Raw genomic sequence first — 19,522 nt, 5'->3', positions numbered from 1 at the left:
GACCAAAGAATTGCCTCAGGGCATCGATAGGCTCAAAGCAAGAATCCATTACAACATTTTATCTGCAAATAAACAACAGTCTGAATACTAAGAGCTGCTTTGATTAAATCTCAATGGGATTGATCAATGCAAGGGCCCCCAGACCAGAGTCTCTAAGAAGCTGTTATTGTTCTCATTGGAAAGTGAATCAAATGACTACAAAGAGACCCACAAGGACAATAAAATACATCCAAAATAAGCACCAACAGATGCAAAACCTCCCTGCACCAATGGGTATAATGACCACAATGAGACATACACCGCAAAGATGCAAATCATCCACACTCAGATACACAAAGAGAAGAAAAATGACAGCAAACAGATGCGAATCAACCTAAAATAGATATAAAACAGCCACAGAAAGAAGCAAGACGACCACAAACGGACAACAAATAATTTCAAACAGACGGAAATTAACCACAAAATGACCTTCAACAAACAACAAAAACCAAACCCCTTAATCGTGTGCACAAGGGCCCTTTGTTTCATAATCTGACAACGACTGGCTATTTGGAGTTAATACGAGGTATTTTTTCATATTATTTAACATTAAAATATGTATTTTTGTACAGTCATTTGTTTGTTATTCCTTTATTGAACAAACACTAAAACAATATATAGTACAGCTTATAATAAGTAAAAACCAGGGCTTTAAATATGAGATAAAATACCCTCATTTTAAATGTCCCCATCTTCTTCAGGTTCTTAAACTGCCCCGGGATCCAGGCTAGACAATTTCCAGTAGCAGCTAAAAGCAGGATAGTGTTTTGAGTGCAGGGATGATTGATCACCCGGCTGGGCCTTTTGATGGGTCAGCCATAAATCAACGAGGCATACAAAGTTCTTAACCCAGCCATGATGTGGATATTCTCAAAGAACCAAACAGAAAACAGGAAACACCACAATAACTGACTTGAAGACATTCGCTGCTTATTAAATTGTATAAAAAGAAGAAGAACAAAAATCCATGAAAACACCTGATTGGATGAAGGGTAGTGACGCATGTCATCTGCTGTTTCATTTTAACACCGTTTCTGGCCACAAAGACCTCAATGGAAATGCTCCCATTGAGAGAAATTACATTCCAAACCGTTGCAGTCATACAACCTGTGGGCTATTTTTGCAGCATGATAGCGAGTAAGACAACGATGTGAGCCTTGTTTCCATGGAAAACACTCAGCTGCATCTTTCAGTGGCTTCGAGTGTTTTGGCTTTCCAAATCTGTATGAACTTTACACGAGGCAGCGCAAACAAATGCAGTCTGACACAGCAGTGAATTACCACTGTGTGAGAGCAGAATAAAAACAGAGAAAGATGGGGAAAAAAAACAAACATTTTTCTTGATTTTATTTTTTTTCTCCCCCTATAGGTATTGTATCCATTGTGGTCAGAGCATACAACAATCAATTTGGGGTTTCAAGGACACAGTGACATTGACGGCGAGTTCCATAATTGAAATGTCTCTGTGTCAAGGGCCAAACCAGCAACCTTCTGGCTATTTAATGGCCTCTTGAATTCAAGAATCTGATATATGTTACCTCACATATTCACATAAAAGCTTGTGGACTAAGGTGGAGAGAGGTTGTTTGAATAATATATTGTTATATTTGATACCGAGTACTTATTTTGTTCGGTTCTCACATGGCAGTACACGCTATTTCACCTTGAATGACTCTTTCATTTCAACAAAGATAAGCCTTCAGTTTTGGTTCTGCTATAATTGCTGTTATCAAAGCGTCTGTGAAGTTCCAGACTTGAAAGCTTGACAACGTCCTGATGAAAGGATGCAAGAATAACAGGGTTTTGTCTGAGATTTCAATCTGTCTGTGTCTTTAGAAAGCATTTGTTGATCATGTTTTCTCGCTGAGATAATATGGAAGCCCTTCAGATTTAAAGCTTGTGAGCAAATTAATACCAAACAGTGAAATTGAATCACACGCCAAAAAAAAAGTGTCTTCATTCATGTGGTCAGGATTTCAATTTCAAGTTGTGCAAAAGTGCTCACGGATTCATAGGATGAATTCAATTGGCCAAACACTAAATTGCTCCATAGACTCTCTCCAATCATTTCAGATATTCATCTCCACAAGATACTGAACTTATACTCAATGAACATGCTGCTTTTTAAATGATACTAACAGAGAATCAGTCCCAAAAGTCCCAAAATCTTTAGAACCAATCCCTGCTCCAAATGTTTAATAAATTCAACATTATTTTAAGAATAAAAAAAAATCGACTTTTTCAAACCCCATCAGGCGCATTTGAGTTACAATTTGCTCTTGCTGTTATGTGTTGATTTAGAAGAAAAGGGAAAATTGGACCTCTCGCAGCTGTGGGTGAAGATACCTTTTGCCTGCAAAAATAAATCCGTCCATCAATTCTGTTACATTCTGTCCTCACTGCAGGACATCACTGCCTGTATGTGGTGCTGACCTGTTTTACAAGACACTCTGCAGTCAGTGTCATTAGTTTTAGGTGTGTAGCATTTTAACATTGACAAATCACAGCCGTCGTTGAGTTTAATACGTTAACATAATTACCACAAACAGAGAGATCACTGCCAAGACGATTGGCAGCTTCAACCGGATTTTCAGCTACATTTTGTGTGCTACCGGGTTAAGATTTCACAGGGGGTCTGCTGGATCTTGCTTCATGGCACAAAAAATGATGGAGATGGGCTGCTGATCCTCCTGCACAGAAGGATCTAATGTTTTCCTGTAATGGCAGATGGTGAGATGAGCAAAAAGAAGATTCTCAGTTCTCAGCGACGAGCACTCGCCCCCTTTTTCGCTCTTAAAAACAAATAAATGAGGAGAAATGCCAGTCAGTTGGAGGGATGCAGCATGGTTTTTGGGAAATGTGTCTTTAATTGTCATGAGGCATGAGCACTAATTAACTAAATATCACTACCATGTGAGACAAGTTGCTTTGAATATGATCTCATTTGGTCATTGTTGTTAATGCGTGCTCTTGCTCTGCCCGTCATGCAGATGCTGCTGCAGGATTTCCAGCTGTGTTGACAACATACAACATGTCCTCTCCTGTTGTTTTTCCCTCCAAAGTTTTGCAGAATAGAACACATAAATGTCGTCCGTATCGATGTATCTTACGAAAGCAACAAGTTGTGCATTTCCACTGACATCTGTGGATTCGTCCAGCTGGAGTGAAAAAGAGTCGCAAATTTTGCCCACAACTTGCTCGACAATGTCTGGTCCCATATAGTCTATCCTGCGGCAGACAGAGTCATTTGACAAAGGCGCAGTCTTTAACCTCTCCGCTGCGTTTTTGTCTACTTTTGTTCACGAGTGGAAGGAGCAGGTCTTCGGTTATATTGTATGGTTTCTTTGGCTTCAGCTATAGGCAAAGATACCGCATAAGATGTCTCCAGGGCTTTGGCTGATGTCGTGGAGGCTTTACGCATCGTGTCTTGAGAGACCTGAATTCAGAAAGTTTCCTCTTAAAAATGGTGGCTTACCAGCTTAATTTGCATGTTTTGTCTTGAGATGCCACTCAAGATGTGTTGGCTCAATGCTGCTGTTGGCTAACCTCTTCCCACAGAAGAAACACAAAGGCTTGGATGGGTTGCAACACGTGGATGTGAATCCCATTAAATCATCGTCGTCTGAAAACTGATGGAATTTTGCCGGCTCTGGTTTGGCCTTCTTTGGCTAGTCCCTCCATGTTTTCAGCAGCATTGCTGCTTCACTTCAACCACGACTTCATTGTTTGAGTTTTAATGGCGGCAGTGATAGATAGACAGGTCAGGTATTGGCAGGTAGCGTGTGCCAGGTTGGGTCAAACCATCCTGATATGGGGGAGACTCAGGGATTTTAGGATAGTTAAATTAAATAACCGACTTTACATAAAATTCAGTTTATGAACTTACACATATGTTTTTTTGGATCTTTTAGAAATAATTATTTTAAAGGATTTTTGAATGGATGTTAATTTGAAATGGATTCTAAAAAAATCTCCCGTACCCCCTGGAATACCTTCACGTACCCCCATTTGAGAACCACTGATGGGGAAACGTTACTGCCGCGCGCGGAAGTGACGGCGAGGTTACGGGTTTATGTGTCTACATAAACTTAACGGTAAGTTTCATTTCTGTTCGGATAGAACTCTTCCCACAAAGCTTTACTGTCGTTCAGTAATTTAACTAAAGTTAATCAACGTTGTGGTTCCGCAGATCCTGTAGGAAACATCACTTTGTGCATTTCCTTGTCTGATAATGGACGCTGCGTGGCTTGGGCTGCTCGGGGGCTAACAACGACCTTTTGAAAGCAAATACACTAGATTCTGGTCACGCGAACCAGATTCTCCCAATACTCATTTTAGAATGATGCAATTAGGTCCATATGTAACACATAGACTTGCATGATGTTTTAAAGGGTCTTTCTGAGGCTGTTTTATATAAGCTGTCCATATCAGTACTGCCCAAGCCTCCAACTTGGTCCTGACAAGTCTGTTCAAAAGCTTTTGATTGCCTTTAATGTGTGGCTGGCAGTGTGGATCGACTCCTCGGAGCATGCTAATATAATTGCAGGTTGCCATAGAAAAGAGAAAAGCAGCTCAACAAAATGTTCGGTAATGGATGACACATGTCGTCACAAGGTCCTTTCACTCGCGTGGGAGAGGAGAATGACAAATCACGGAGACTCAGTAGGGGAGATTTTAGTGCGTATGAGTGTGAGAGAGTGTATTTATTGTTAGTTACCAGAGCATGTACCACTGCTGTTTCCAGCCTTAGCAACACTGGAAAATTGGCAGAAAAAGGAGAACTGAAGTGCACTTGTCAATTATAATGAGTCTTATAATAAAAATATATAGTCACAACAGCTGAGACATACTGCACAGGACCATATATAAATATATCCTCTCTTAAAAACTATTTAGATTAAGCTTTGTACAGTCCCTTTGATTCATCTGTGCACATTAATACCTTTCCTCTTGTGAACCCTGTTTACAAAGCAATATCTACTTTTAAGACCTCTTTTACTGGTAGCATCCATCAACCACTTGTGATTTGCTTCCCTGTTTTGTTTGAATAGTTTTTTAGGAGGCACTAAAGGATGTTAGAGAGAGAAAAGACAATACATTCTGTTAACAAATAAAAAGAGACAAACATAATACCAGGACTTTGATATGCAAATGCTTGTAACACAAAGGATAAGAGCAATATTCAGCAGGCCTGAAAATCAGAACTGAAACACTTTCGAAAGCTCTAACTTGATATTCAGCGTGGCTCAGTTTGTCCTGAAACAGTGTGGCATTGATGGCTTTGTTTTCACCACGCTGACTTTCATTTCTTGCCTCGCTAATTATATCATGCAACCGCATTGTAAACTCTTTCAAACGGCGTTTCACAGGTTGTGTCTAAACTTAATGGTTTGTTTGGAACATTAAAGTTGAAGGAGACAATTATGGTAATTCCCACCTCCAGTCAGGGAATTATCTTGCTTAATGTAATGTAATGTCTATTTAGATGAGTAAATCTGAAAGATTTTCCTGCAGCAGTGTGTGGATTTCCCCCGTCTTTTTTTCATTAGGCATAGACGCTGCTTTTTTTTTTCAGTTTAATTTTGATCTCTTTGTTCAGGTTTACTTCTATACTGCTCGTCATCCTGGACTCGTCCTCACATCATCCTCGGACCTCAGTCAAACAGGTTTTTGTATGAACAAAGATCACGGTGCAGTTTCTCAGTTGATTAATGGTTGCAATGTGAAACATGGTAATCCATGTCATTCTGCTTTAGACAACTAATTATAAGGCGAGTGGAAGCCAGCTGCATGACCTCCAGGCTTTGTTCGAGCAGCTGGAGCTTTTAATACGCCACAATGACCATGTGGCCTTTTTCTGGTGACTGAGATCTCATGAATCTACTGAGGCTTCATCGCAGAATTATCACTGAATGCTACTTGTTGGAAAGATCCCTGGGAGGATGCATCCTCATGACCTTGATGATCCCCTGACTTTTTCGTTCCAATGCCACCGTGAGGTTCACATTTGTTTCAAGTGAAATAGCTTTCCTTTTTCATTACTATTAAATGGACTGCGATGAAAGTCGGAATTACTCTAGTCGTTTCCGGTGTCATCACCGTCCACCCATGTTCTGTTTCAGCTTTTGTCTCATTTTTCCATTATTTTAAAATGTGTGTCCCATTGATGTTATCGTCACCAAATTTGTAGATTTAAAGTCTTTTTGGAGTCTTTTTAACATGAGACATTTAAAGAGATGCCAAACATGGACAACAACCACAACTTCAAAACAAATTATGGTTCTAGAATCGACTAATCTGACCCGTTGACCATCTTATCAGACAAGCTGTTGTGTTTTCTGGTCCTGCATGGCATAACTAATGATTAACTAGGTCCGTAATGAGTAATTGATTATCAAGTCGTCCCTCAGTAACTCCAAACGTTTGTGTGCACCGTACTATAAAATCTTACCCAAACAAAGTATACACAATTGCATCCACAATGCTTGTCACCTGCATGTCTGTCTTCAATAACAATCCATATCTTTGATAATAAAAGTATTCAGCTGTTTAACATAGTTCTGTCAGTCACACACAGCATGGATCTGGCTCTCGCAGCATCTGAGAAATCAAGGAACAAAATGTCTTTGTTGTCATGGAGACCAAAAGAGGAGGCCTAAGGAGTGTTGTATACAGTATGTGTTGTATGGGTTGTGTGCAGAACTGAGGTGTCAGTCTTTTCTATTTATGCCCGGCAGGAAAATAGAAATGCATACCCGGTAAGCACAAACAGAAATCAAAGCAGGAGTTGTTGTGTTGCACTGACACTTCAGCATCCAGAGGACATCAGGTTTTAGGGAGAGAAGTTACCTGAAACTGAGACATTTCCACCCCTGAAAATGTGCAGAGAAATAAACAAAACGGGAAAAATAATTGAAGTTTCAATTCAACCATTAATCTCGGCTGCTTGGGAGTTTTCAGCGGCAACAGAAATAATTCAAGGAAGAGGATCCAGCTTGAGAGATAATGTCAAAGGACTATTAAGGTGTAAGGAAAATAAATTAGCTTAATGTTGCCAAGAAGCTCACAGCCTATTACAGCAAGTGTGTTTTCTGTCGCGAGCACAGGAGGGACATGAGGTCAAGTCAGCAGCCACAGGATTGAACAGAAAAAGCCATAAATCACTTGGACGGTGCAGTTAAGTGAAACCAACGCAACCCTTGGATTCATGTGTTTTTTACACTTCATTAACATAAACAACAACAAAATGCCTACTGCATGTTTTCTTGTTAATGTCACTCATGACATGTTTATTTACACTAACCATCAAATGTACTAGTGTCTACGAAATTAGGAAGCTGTGGACCTTGTTAACGCTTTCATTAAATTATTGCATATATTTGTTTACATTGATGGATCAATCTATTACTCAATCTTATAATCTACACTAATTAGGCTGAATATTTATTGCATAGGAAATGTTGTAGTATGTGTTGGATTTAAAAATGAACAATCTTACTAGTCACTTCACTTCACAAAGTTACTTTACCCACTTCAACCGGTGCAATATAAATACATTTTATTCTGTCTGTATTTATGATATTGTTCTTGTGGATTCTTTACTGCTTTTTTTTTAATTACGGTTGTTTACTGTTTATTCATATTACTTGTTTTTTATTTTCACGATGTGTCTCTTGTGTGCACTTTACCTGTCTGCTGCCGTAATCCTGCAGATTTCCCCACTAATAAAGGAATATATCTCATTTTAATCATTAGTGGATCAATCACAAATATTCACACATTTATTGTATAGGTTCCAGTTGCATGACTGCAAATAGATGAACGCACACACATCCAAGCACTTGTCAGAATTCTTTTAATGTGAAGTTTCTGCTGGAAAAATGATTTTTTTTGGGGGGGTGCTTAACAGTTACATCGTTATTTAGGACGTACATGTTAAAAGATCTACTCTCTACATATTTCATGTCAGCCTGCGTGTGAAGCAAAAATTAAACACCCAGAGATCTTTATTTTACAAAGACATACCACCGGGTCCATCACAGTATTGGTTTGACTATTGGAGCAGACTATTTGGTCGGTGGAAGAGAAGACACGCCGTGCTTCTCAAAAGCTTAGTGAGGCGGACGAGCATACCATGTTGTCAGCCTGCGATGTGCTCTGAGTCTGGAGAGAGACCGAGAGTACATAATCACAAAATGAGTTTGTGATATCATACAGGCTACAGTTTGTAGCATGTAACATTATATGTCAAGTTCAAGAGCAGAAAGTAAATGCTGACTGTGTGGAATTAATTTGAGCGTGTGTGTGTGTGTGTGTTTTTTTAAGAGCACATACAGTATTATCTCTCGGGATTATCTTCCTGAGGGAAACAACATTTTCAAATAGAAATGTGGATGATGAACTGAACAAGGGAATGCTTTTGGATTCAAACTTTAATAATATTAATTATATAGCCCAAAATCCCCCCCCCAAAACCTTCAAACTCTCTAAAAACAAAAGAATGGAAGAAACTTCAGCAGGAGAAACTGGGAATGGAACCCTCGCCTTGGATGAACTGAACTGATATGCGATAGATGTTGTGAGTACAGAATAACATAATGAAGCTACAATTATAGACAATCAAAATGATAACATTTTACATACAAACGGGAACATACAGGAAAAAAGGATCCATGAACCTGCACGACATGCTACAAAAATCACATCGACACAGACGTTAGTGTGGGTTTTTGTTGCTGATGTTATTTATTAAAACATGTTATGCCCACGTCTTGGTTTTATTGTCTGTGTATTGTTAATGTGTCTGTTTTAATATGGGCTTGCTTATGTCTTATGTTTTATCTTAACATCTTTGATAGTGTTTGTGTGTCTGAAAGGGATGCAAATAGCAAATGTGCGACACAAATAAAGTCACAAATTGTGACTGAAAGCGACCCTGCTAACCCTGTAGTTTGCTCACACCTGGAGCAAACACCCGTGTCACCAGCATTAGTCTTTATTATTTGGAAAGCGTTTTTGTTTATTTCCAGATTGATTTATATTCATCAAGTAGACCAAATCTGGCCTGTGCTGCTCAGGACACACACACACCGGTCACAGTGTCAGTAAACCGGCCCTGTAGGTGCCGCAACGCTAACAGGAGAGGGGAGGGAGATGTCAATCAATGTTCATGCCCACACAGTCCGTAGACAAGGTCTCAACAGATGAGTAAAGACACCAGTGTGTGTGTGTGTGTGTGTGTGTGTGTGTGTGTGCCAGGACTCAAACTGAGTACGAGAGCGGCACTGCAGCGTGTATCCAATAATGTGATTATACACGGAAGATAATGAGGGAACACGCTAAAACAACAACAGCTGTGAAAACAGGAAGTGTGTGTTTTAATTTGGTCGTCGTTTGGGATTCAATAGAAGTGACAGAGTGGAATCTTTTTTATATTTGCATTTATGATGATATTCATGTGAACAGTGTTTTAGGTGTACGACATCATCTTTATAGTAGACAATCCTACCATTTGAAATAGTAACACAAAAAAAAGAGGCCATTATGTGCATTGCATTGTACATTTAATTTCTTTCAAATTAATTAAGCATATTTTCCAAGAGAATTTACAGATGTGGCGAAAGACGAGCCAGGGACGCTGTCACCAGCAGGCTAACATTAATCTGTTCATGAGAATATCCGTTTGCAAAGTAATATTTCTTGGACAAAACAAAACTATACTTTGCACAATCTGAATACTATAAGAGTTATGCAAGCAGCAACATGGACCTTCTTATTGCCCACAAGAGAAACAGAACACCAGCACAGTGTGTGTATATATAGACATGCAAGTAATTAGCCCAAATGCAAAACAGCTGTGTGTCCCAGCCACAGGTTGCCATACAAGAGTAGTTTAGTTTTCTATCATGAGTGCATTACAAATATGAAGGATAAGAAATACGAAGAAACAAGGAGTAAAGAATCATTTCAAGTGTACATTTCTATAAATTACTTTAATGGTGTTTCATAGATTCGTGCAGAGAATCACGTGCACACGTTGTCGAATGAAAACACAGAAATGATACGTCTTAAATATCTTTACAACAGATACACATACAATTTTGAATATTAATGTCACTCACTGATTGGTGGACTGCTGTTTGAAATGTATACACTGTTTAGAAGTGGAGAAATTGGTTTAATGTTGTGTTTTATTCCTCCCCAAGATGACAAACACTGCCCACTAGACTTTTTTTTAAAATACCCAGCATCTTAACCAAAATTAGGATGATAACTTTAGGTTATCTCTTAGAATTCATTTCTAAGAGATGATGGCCAGACCAGCTGTATCAATGCAGATCGATAGCCAGCGGAGCTAGATAATGTACAGCACTCTGATTGAATGCTGCTGAGGCAGATTGAGATGGACGCCATACGGCTACTGTGTTCACAGAAGCCATAGCTTCAACCACCCCAGCCGGGCAACGCAGCTGCATCGAAACGGACAGAGCGCCAAAGTCGTTGCAAGTAGTTCAGGAAAAGGAAAACAATCCCATCATGACTCCTCAGGGACCACTTTAGTTGACAGTGAGCGTTTCCAATTTTATTTTCAGTGTGGGATTTCTGCTACTGCACACTATGCACATCATTTTTTTTTTCACACAAACATTCAATCTTACATTTTTGCAGGCTAAATTGTGTCCAAGTACATACATTGTAGATGTCTTTCCAATGCAAAATGTTCATGAAAAAGGAACAAAAGCACCATCGCATCACGTGAGACAAAACATACGTTCACGAAATCACTTGCATCTGAATGACGCAACACACTTTGCTTGCATTTTATTGGCTGCAATTACTTTAGCTCAGTTCACCAGAAATGATAATGACTGCAGCAGGTCTGTGCCGTGAAAGGAGAAATCAATGGCCATGCAGCAGACTGTGGCAATCAAAACACATGTACACTCCCAGCCATTCAATCATAACTCACTATCACCAGATTGCCATGGCAACTTGGAGCTCTGTCAGTGTGTGTGTGTGTGTGTGTGAGTGTGTGTTAGCGCATCAGAAAGAGGGACAGAAATATCTGAGGTGACTGGCCTTCATCATTTCAGTGACACAGATGTAATGTGACACACAAAGTACAAAATGGAACTTGTAAAGCTCTCACCCGTCCGATTGGTGCAAGCTGGCTGTGAAGTTCCGGGACGGAACGAGACGGACGCAGAAGGCTCGCGGAATGAAAGGAAGAGGAGGAGAGGCGCATACAAAGCAACACACGATAGCGTTGAGTGGAAAGTCTGGGGCTGACAGGTGGTTTCAGCTTTGCCGGAAGTTTAAATGAAAGTGCCAGAGAAGTGACGTGGGTGTCATGTTCTCAGTCCATAACAGAGCTGTTTTTTTCAGCCTTCTGTCATTGTTTTGCATCATATTTATGGATTCAAGCAGTGGAAGAGTAATGTTGGTAGACATGTTTTGTAAATCCCCCTAAGAAGGTCTTTTAGTGCGAGTACTTCTTCTGTTCATCGCTGAGTTGCTGCCAACATGTGGTAATGTAAGATGACCAATAAACCAACTAAAACTCTGAACGCTAGACCTTATTAAGTGTTACTTTGTGGAAAGTGTTTATAGATCTCTGCTATATTTCTATAAAGAAAAACAATTACCAAGTAAAATACTTTGGAAAGTTTGGACTTTTAAAAACTCACTCCGATAACAGGTCCTGTTATAATGAGATAGCTGGTGAGTTGTAATTGGTGAGTCACTTTCAAACTGTCAAACTATACCTCCCTCTTCCACCTGGATGTCTTTGTCTGGGTGTGTGTGTGTGTGTGTGTGTGTGTGTGTGTGTGTGTGTGTGTGTGTGTGTGTGTGTGTGTGTGTGTAATAGAGAGAGAGAAAGACACACACTGATCTTCCACATCATTGGGGCCAATAGAGCAAGCGCACCAGCGTTTCCTTTAAGCCCGCCTCCCTGCCCTCGATCCAGCCTATAGTTCTCGATCTAAAAGAAGGAAAATGACTCTGGATTTGGCTACTGGTGATGTTTTTTAAACTTTGGGGATTTAATGATCTAAATATGTAAGTCTTTTATCATGTGACTGACACATAAATTATCATTCCAAACTTTTCTTTCAAGTCCAGCACTTGGAGGCAAATGTGTTCATGCATAATGTCTGTTTTGATTCAAACATTTTCAGGTCAAAATTTGTGTTTGCTTTAACTGTTATGTCAAAAGTGGTGACGTCCAGCCTCAGCTGTTCACCATGTTCACTGCTAATGAGCGAATGTTTGTTACGCCGTACACAAAAATGATAAACGTGGTAAACATTAAACCTGCTAAACATCAGCAAGCATGGCATCAACATCCTTCAAAAATGTGTCAAATAAAATCGGACAAAGCTAACCGAAACCTTGAAGTTCCATTTAGTCAAAGCTTGATACGTTTGAGAGGTGAGGATTTGATCTGCATCCACAGCCATGCCCAGTCCGAGCCATCTGCTGTGCTCTGAGGGCCGGGCTGCTGTCAGCACATTGTGCCCCTGCACTGCCCTCCTGTCCCTCTCTCTCTCTCTCTCTCACACACACACACACACACACACACACACACACACACACACACACGCACACACACACACACACACACACACACACACACACACACACACACTTCCTCTCTTCTTTCCTTCCTATACCGCCTCGTCTTTTCTCCTCTCCTCTTGTTGTCACTCCAGCGGGTTTTCAGTGAATGCCGTCAGATTCTGAGCTCCCTAGTGCGGGGGTGAGCAGTGTAGAGGAGAGGATGAATGGCTGAATAGAAGATCACAGGCTAGCGACAGTATCACGCTATTCTGTTTTTCTAATGGAAAATACAAATATTCTGACCGAGATGCACGTGAAATAAACGTATACACATTAACAACAATATGCGGCGGTGGATGGAATCCTCGGTACTTCTTCTGTGTATATATATTCCACCTCCCTCATGTATACAAAGTATCGCTACTGGGCAAAGCGGTGTTGTTGGCTACAGATGGGGCTGATACATATTTGGCCAAAGGCATATTTTGACCTGATGCTGGCACCAGAATTAATAACATTTTCCATCAGTTTTTCCAAACATCCAGAAGGGAATATGAATTTGTGTACTAAATTTCATGGCAATTCCTCCAACACCCATTAATGTGAAGCTCATCATGACGCTCAGCATACAACCTCTGGGGACGACGAATGTCCAGCAAATTGTTTCGGTCTGGACAAAAGAAGGGACTATGTATTTGAATCTTCTGCTTAAACTCCAAAAATCGGTTCAAGTCGTAAAAGCCGTTGTCTCTGTCCATCACACAATTTGCATACAAAATTCTGTATAAGAAGGCCTCGCTCTTTGAATAAGGAGGCTTCGCTCTGTGTAAACAGCACGTCTTCTCCACCTGTACTCCCCACCGAATAAAAGCGAAGGTAATTGTGTGCTTTTCCGAGCCCTGAGGTCCACAACGCTTCATCCCCGCGGTTCAATGTGGAGCGCGGCGTTGTAATTAGCGGGGTTAATATCCTGGGCAGCATCTCTAAATTAAATCTCTAACTCCACAGCGATGCGGCTGAGTGATGCACCTGTTCACGGTAATTACAGATGCAGCCTGGGAGTGTGCTCATAATGAGTTGGGAGAGTCAAGGTTGAATCACTTTAAAGGCACATCCCACCACTTTGCCAGTAATGCTTTCGGTATCTCTGGATGGAAACTAAAGTCACCTCCTGGGAAAGGAAGTCTGGACCCACTGGATGGGAGGAAAACTACACCAACGACTACACTCGTCTTAAAGCTTCAGAACGACGTCCAGGCTGGAGCCCTGGATCTCGGGGCAGTCTTACTGGTCAGCCTGTCGGTCCACTTTGGTCCAGACTGAACTATTGGATGGATCACCATGCTATTTAAAAAAGACACGCATTGTGTCTCATTAAGGATGAAGGTTGCTGACTTTGGTGATTAACATTTAATTTAGCTCCACCATATTTTGCTCTTATTCCCTGCAACATCTACTACATTTATTGGCACAACGTTTTGCATGGATTTATAGGTTTCCAAGCTGATGTGTCCAGATGACTTAGTGGATCTTTGTGAAAAAAAGCATGTATGTCAAACCGCCACTGTCAGCATCGAGCATCATTACTACTACTAATAATAACACAATGTATTTGTGTAGCGCTTTAAAAGGTTCTCAAAGTACTTGACCTGGTAAAGACAAACAATAGAAGCATCAATAACACAAGAAATAAAACAATAGTAAGAAACAAAATGAAAAACTAGTATTCCAGGTCAAAAGCAGATTTAAATAAATGGGTTTCAAGTGATGGTTTGGAAGTGGCGAGTGATGGGGAATGCCTAAGGTGCTGGGGCAGAGAGGGATCAGCACTGAAGAAGGTCCTGTCCCCTCAGGTCCGACGCTTGGACAGAGTTGGGGGGTAAGGAGGCTGGCGCCTGAGGTTCTGACATTGTGGGTGGGAGCGTGTCGGTGGAGGAGGTCAGAGTGGTGTGAAGGGGCGAGCTTGTGAAGGGCTTTGTCGGTGATGAGGAGAATCTTGAACTGGATTATTTGCTGTAAAGGGAGCCAGTGGAGGTTTTGGAGGACTGGGGCGATGTGGTCTCTGGTGCGGGCGTTGTTTATAATTCGGGCTACATCTCTATTGACGTTGTTTTTTCTTGTATTCTGGTATATTGAAAAGATTTATTAGAGCCTTGTGAGTGCAAAAATCCTAACAACAAACATGAACGCAATTGTAAGTGGTTAAAATATGCAAATAAATAAAACGTGTCAACCAAGAGATGGATGAATACATTTGCTTGTACTGATGAGTATATTTGTGCCATAAGTAAAACAAAACAGTTAGTAAAAAAGAACATACGGTTTGGGATTGAGTCTGAAGCTACAGTATTTCCCAGAACCAAAACACTATTTGGCTTATGTCCGGAGCAGAACTTAATGGTGGTCCCCACTCTAGTTGGAGTTTAATTGTTTTTATTGCCAATAGCTTCTAATTGTGTGCCTGGTGAATGTCCCTACTCCAAGATGTGCAGATGAATATGCTCATGTTTGCAGTGACAAACCCTTAAGAACACTTAGAGATTCAAGGTGGATCATATGTCTGTCTGATGTACTTTGGTTAGTCAGATTTCGATAGCTATCTAGAATGAAACATGCATTGTTACATTCTTGGTTGTCATATATGTATTTAATCATACATACATACATACATACATACATATTGTTTAGCATATGAAGCAAAGTTTAGGTTATGAATTGGCCTGAACTGCACTTTTGATTAAAAAAAAAAAGCAGATCAGAGACATAATAAACTGAAAATGGCATGACGTGTAGAGCCAAATGGTGAATGAGAGCTGCTGTACAAGCTGAATTAAATGTTCCTAATAGGGCACAATTTATAAAAGTAATAATACTGTACTCCTGAAAGAAGGCCCTGCTCCTTCATTTGGCAGCATGAGATTATCAGATGCAGTGAAAAGAATCTGCGCACTGTTTCAATTGTAAATTCAGATTTAAGGAAACGTGATTTGCGTGGAGACAGTTCTTCCGGTTGTAGCCACGCTCAGTATGAATGTAAAACTCACTCATTTGGTTTTGTCAATGCCCCATATTGAAATGAATGCCATTACAGCATGAAGCCTCTCCGTAGCCCTGAAGCCCCGCGCCCTCAGACAATTTTCTTCGACCCTTTGAGCCCGGCTCTCTGTGCAAGTATGTGCTTAGGCAAGACGGCCTTCTGCACTAATTGAAGTCAATGACACAGGCTGCAGGGGCGCGAGAACAAACCACGTCTCCATGGAAACGCATACTGGCAAGTGCGTCCACTGAGGAGCCTGCAGCGCTACATTGGAATTGTGGCGCACACCAATCCGAAAGCCATCACCAGAGCGAGCAGCCAGAGACACAGAGAGGGACTCTTAGTGTCTCGGCCAAGTCCTGCTCGGCCTCACTGTACGTGGCACAAGACATCCCAGCATGTGAGGGACACATCGGAGTCTGTGTGAGTGGAACATTTTGGAGCGTGTTAGTGGCAACGTCTTAGTTAGACAAACAGAAAACGTCTCACGCAAACACAGTCAAGTCTTCTCAGGTTCAAACTAATAGAAGGCAAAACAAATTTGAGTGACAACACATTTTTGATACATGTTTTATTCATTTCTGGAGGCTGGTAGGAGTTGGGGACGCCGACCGTGTACTGCAGCGTCGCTGGTTGTCGGGTTGGGGGAAGTTCATTCCCTGCCTCTTTCTCTCCTCTCATTCCTTATCATCTTCTATCAACAACTGTGAATGAATACTTCTCAATTTTCAATCTGGATTTCTTAGCTAGAATGGACAATACGTGCATGCTGGCTAACAAGTCATTGTTCATAAACATATCAAACTATATCCTATTATTACAGGTTATTTACATATTTTAAAATATACAATTGCCCAACTTTTGATGTTCAGCATGCAAGAAAACTGGTGAAACAGAACTTTCCGCTTTTTTTTTTTGCCACACAAATAAGTTAGATGCCTAAACATTTCATTTTCCAATGTGACAGTCAATGAGGATCAAATTCAGTTCAAGCTTCCGAAATACTGTTTTCCCTTTGTGCCTCTTGAGACCACCACGTGCAAAGTTTTCTGGAGTATTTGACATTGTGCCACTAAAGCGCCATCCTATAAATTCTGCAAAAGGAGTTATTAAAGCAGAGGACATTTATTTAGGCTGTTAATGCTGCGACGAGTCCACCGAAGCAGTTCTAACATTCACATTCAGAAAAGAAAAACTTGCTTTCTCGTTCTCTCAGAATAATGTTGTTGCAGATGGTGCATGTTTCTCCACTGTTGTGCAGTGACCTCGCGCCAATCAAAGTCCCACACAGAGACATATTTTCCGTGGCCTCTGCACTTCACTGCATCCCCCAAAAATGTGCGCTGTGCTGTGTGTACAGTTGTTCACTTGCTGTATGTGTTGGGTTTTGTTTGGTAGGAGAATTCAGGATTTGTTTTTCCCCTCAAGCTTTAGACACCATCTCGTCTTATGTTACTTTAAAAATAACATCTCTGATCTTTTGAGATGTCGTGGGCGGAGGTTGCTCTAACAGAGTTGCCATGGAAACAGTGGCCATCAGGCTACCATTTCACCATCTACCTTTCGATAGAAAAAAGGCTGTAATGAACAACTGCCCCTTCTCCTCCTCCTCCTCCTCCTCCTCCTCCTCCTCCTCCTCCTCTTCTTCCTCCCCTCTGCTCTGCTCTATATCTGACTTAAGATGGTGGGGATTTGTGGGGAATCAATGCATGATTGGAGAAAAAGGAATGAATATGGCTCAGCTGCACATCACTCATACAAATACTGTACATAAAAGACACATATGCATACATTAAATAAATGACTCACTGCTGTTTCTCGCCATGAATCTGCTTCATTTGAGGATCACCCTGCTGGATCTATTTCCTGAGCCGTCTAACTCTTCCACATTCATCATAACGACTCCGACAAGGCAAGCTGAGAGGCTGCAGGCTCGTAACTACAGAAACTAAATCTCCAGGCTCGATTGATCAAATCCAGGAGCCCGGAGGGGTGGGTGGGGGATAAGCTCGTCACTAGTTCTTCTGTAACATGGGGAAAGGAAAAGCCAATTCAGATGTAGTCAGAGCTGGTCACAATGTTCTGAAAATACTGCAGTAATGATACTTTAGTCAACGACCACTGCAGGAGAAATGCAGAGAGATGAGGTCACCAAGCACTGACTCACTGCCTCTATCATCGGCCGTGGAAAGTAACTAAATACATTCACATCGAAGTTACTGTGAGGAACTACTCAATGGTTATGAAGCAGTCCCAAATTATTACCTATACTTATGACCGTCATAAGTAAATGAAGTCTTCAGCAAGAAGATTGACGAGTCTGGATAGCGGATTGCGCGTGAAGCCAGATGTCACGTGCAGGTAAAGGTTCACCAGAAGCTCCGCGGGACAATCGGCATCAGACCCTGATTGGCCAAAAGGGGAAATGCACTCAGCTGCTCTCAATTATTAATTAGGAGCTAGTCCCCCAACCTACACAACAGGTGATCTGAATAACAATCCAATCAACTCAAGATAATTGTGAAATTCAGCAAAAATGAAACAACAAATGGCAGACAGATGCAGGAGCTGGTGAACATAGGGGAGCGTTTAGCAGCTGGATGTGAGTACATTCATCAGGTGGACAGAAACATGATTACAAATGACAGCTGATGTTGTTTCCGCCGCTGCAGGATGTGTAACAACATGTCGAGGCAGTGTTCACAACACGTTTCCTTAATCCCAAACTGGCCATTGTTATGACAAGGTTTAAAATAACAGATCTGAATGATTATTCTACTTCTGTTGTTCATAATCACAGCTAAGCTTAATGTTGGTTGGATGAAAGAAAGAATGCATTGAGTACCGCAAGCATGTGGCAAAAAGAAGAGGGGGATTGGGGAAATGGAAAGAGTGAACACTATAAAAATAATAAATAAATAAATGAAGGAAGGTGAGTCCAGTGGAGAAACATGATCTGCTGCTGTGTTGGTGAGGAAGTCTCTGACGGGCTTGTATTGATGGAGGCAGTAACCGTTAGGCTGGAACTATGTTTGACAGGAGCAAACCGTCTAAAAGGGGCCAACACAATCTGCCAGTACCGCTACAGGGGGGGGGACTGCAAAGCCTGAGGAGAACAATTGTTAAGAGTCGCGCACGCACGCACACACACACACAGGAAGTGGACAGATGGAGGCACACTCACCAACTCACACCAGCGTGCCTGCGCGGCTTTACTCGCACACATTCCATGCATCATCCACTGCGGTGACACGGTGGCAGGTTCATATCAGTGCTGCTGTGGCCTCTGCACACAGAGAGGCTGCCAACTCACTCTGACCCATCTTTATTCAGTTATGATAATGCTGTGTCACGCAGGTACAGATTATGTTAAGGTGTCTGAGGGGAAAGCTTAAATAGGATGAGAGCTCTCAAACTGGGAGGGTTACTGTGGAGAGTGTGCTGCCGGAGACTTCATCTGCTGTGATTCTGAGAGGCGGAAGCCAGCAGTAGAAGATATATAGAGTCACACGGAACCGCATCAAATCATATTATTTTGTTTGGTCATCCTCTGCTTATGATAAGACAGACGCGGACAGGTTACTTGTTTCGAGGTAATGTTTTCACTTTGATTTTTTTTCTCCAGAATTCAAGCCACGTCCATTGCGGCTGATTGTATGTCTTTACGTGTCACTAAAATGTACTTTGTCCACGATGGTTTTGATGGCGGACACAAGCTACAACAGTTAGGTCAGACCTCCACACCACAACACTCCCTTTTCTGTATTTTCCAGTCCATTGATATTGTTTGTTTTACGGCCAGAACGGCAGATGTTGAGGCACTGTGGAGCAGAGCAGAAGAGTAGAGGACAATATTTTTGTTCCTGTCTGGTTTTGCAGCAATAT

This window comes from Clinocottus analis, unplaced genomic scaffold (assembly GCF_023055335.1).
Source record: "Clinocottus analis isolate CAN_PGR_092001 unplaced genomic scaffold, fCliAna1.0.p SCAF_11, whole genome shotgun sequence".
Taxonomy (NCBI): Eukaryota; Metazoa; Chordata; class Actinopteri; order Perciformes; family Cottidae; genus Clinocottus; species Clinocottus analis.
This window is presented reverse-complemented; position numbering follows the sequence as displayed.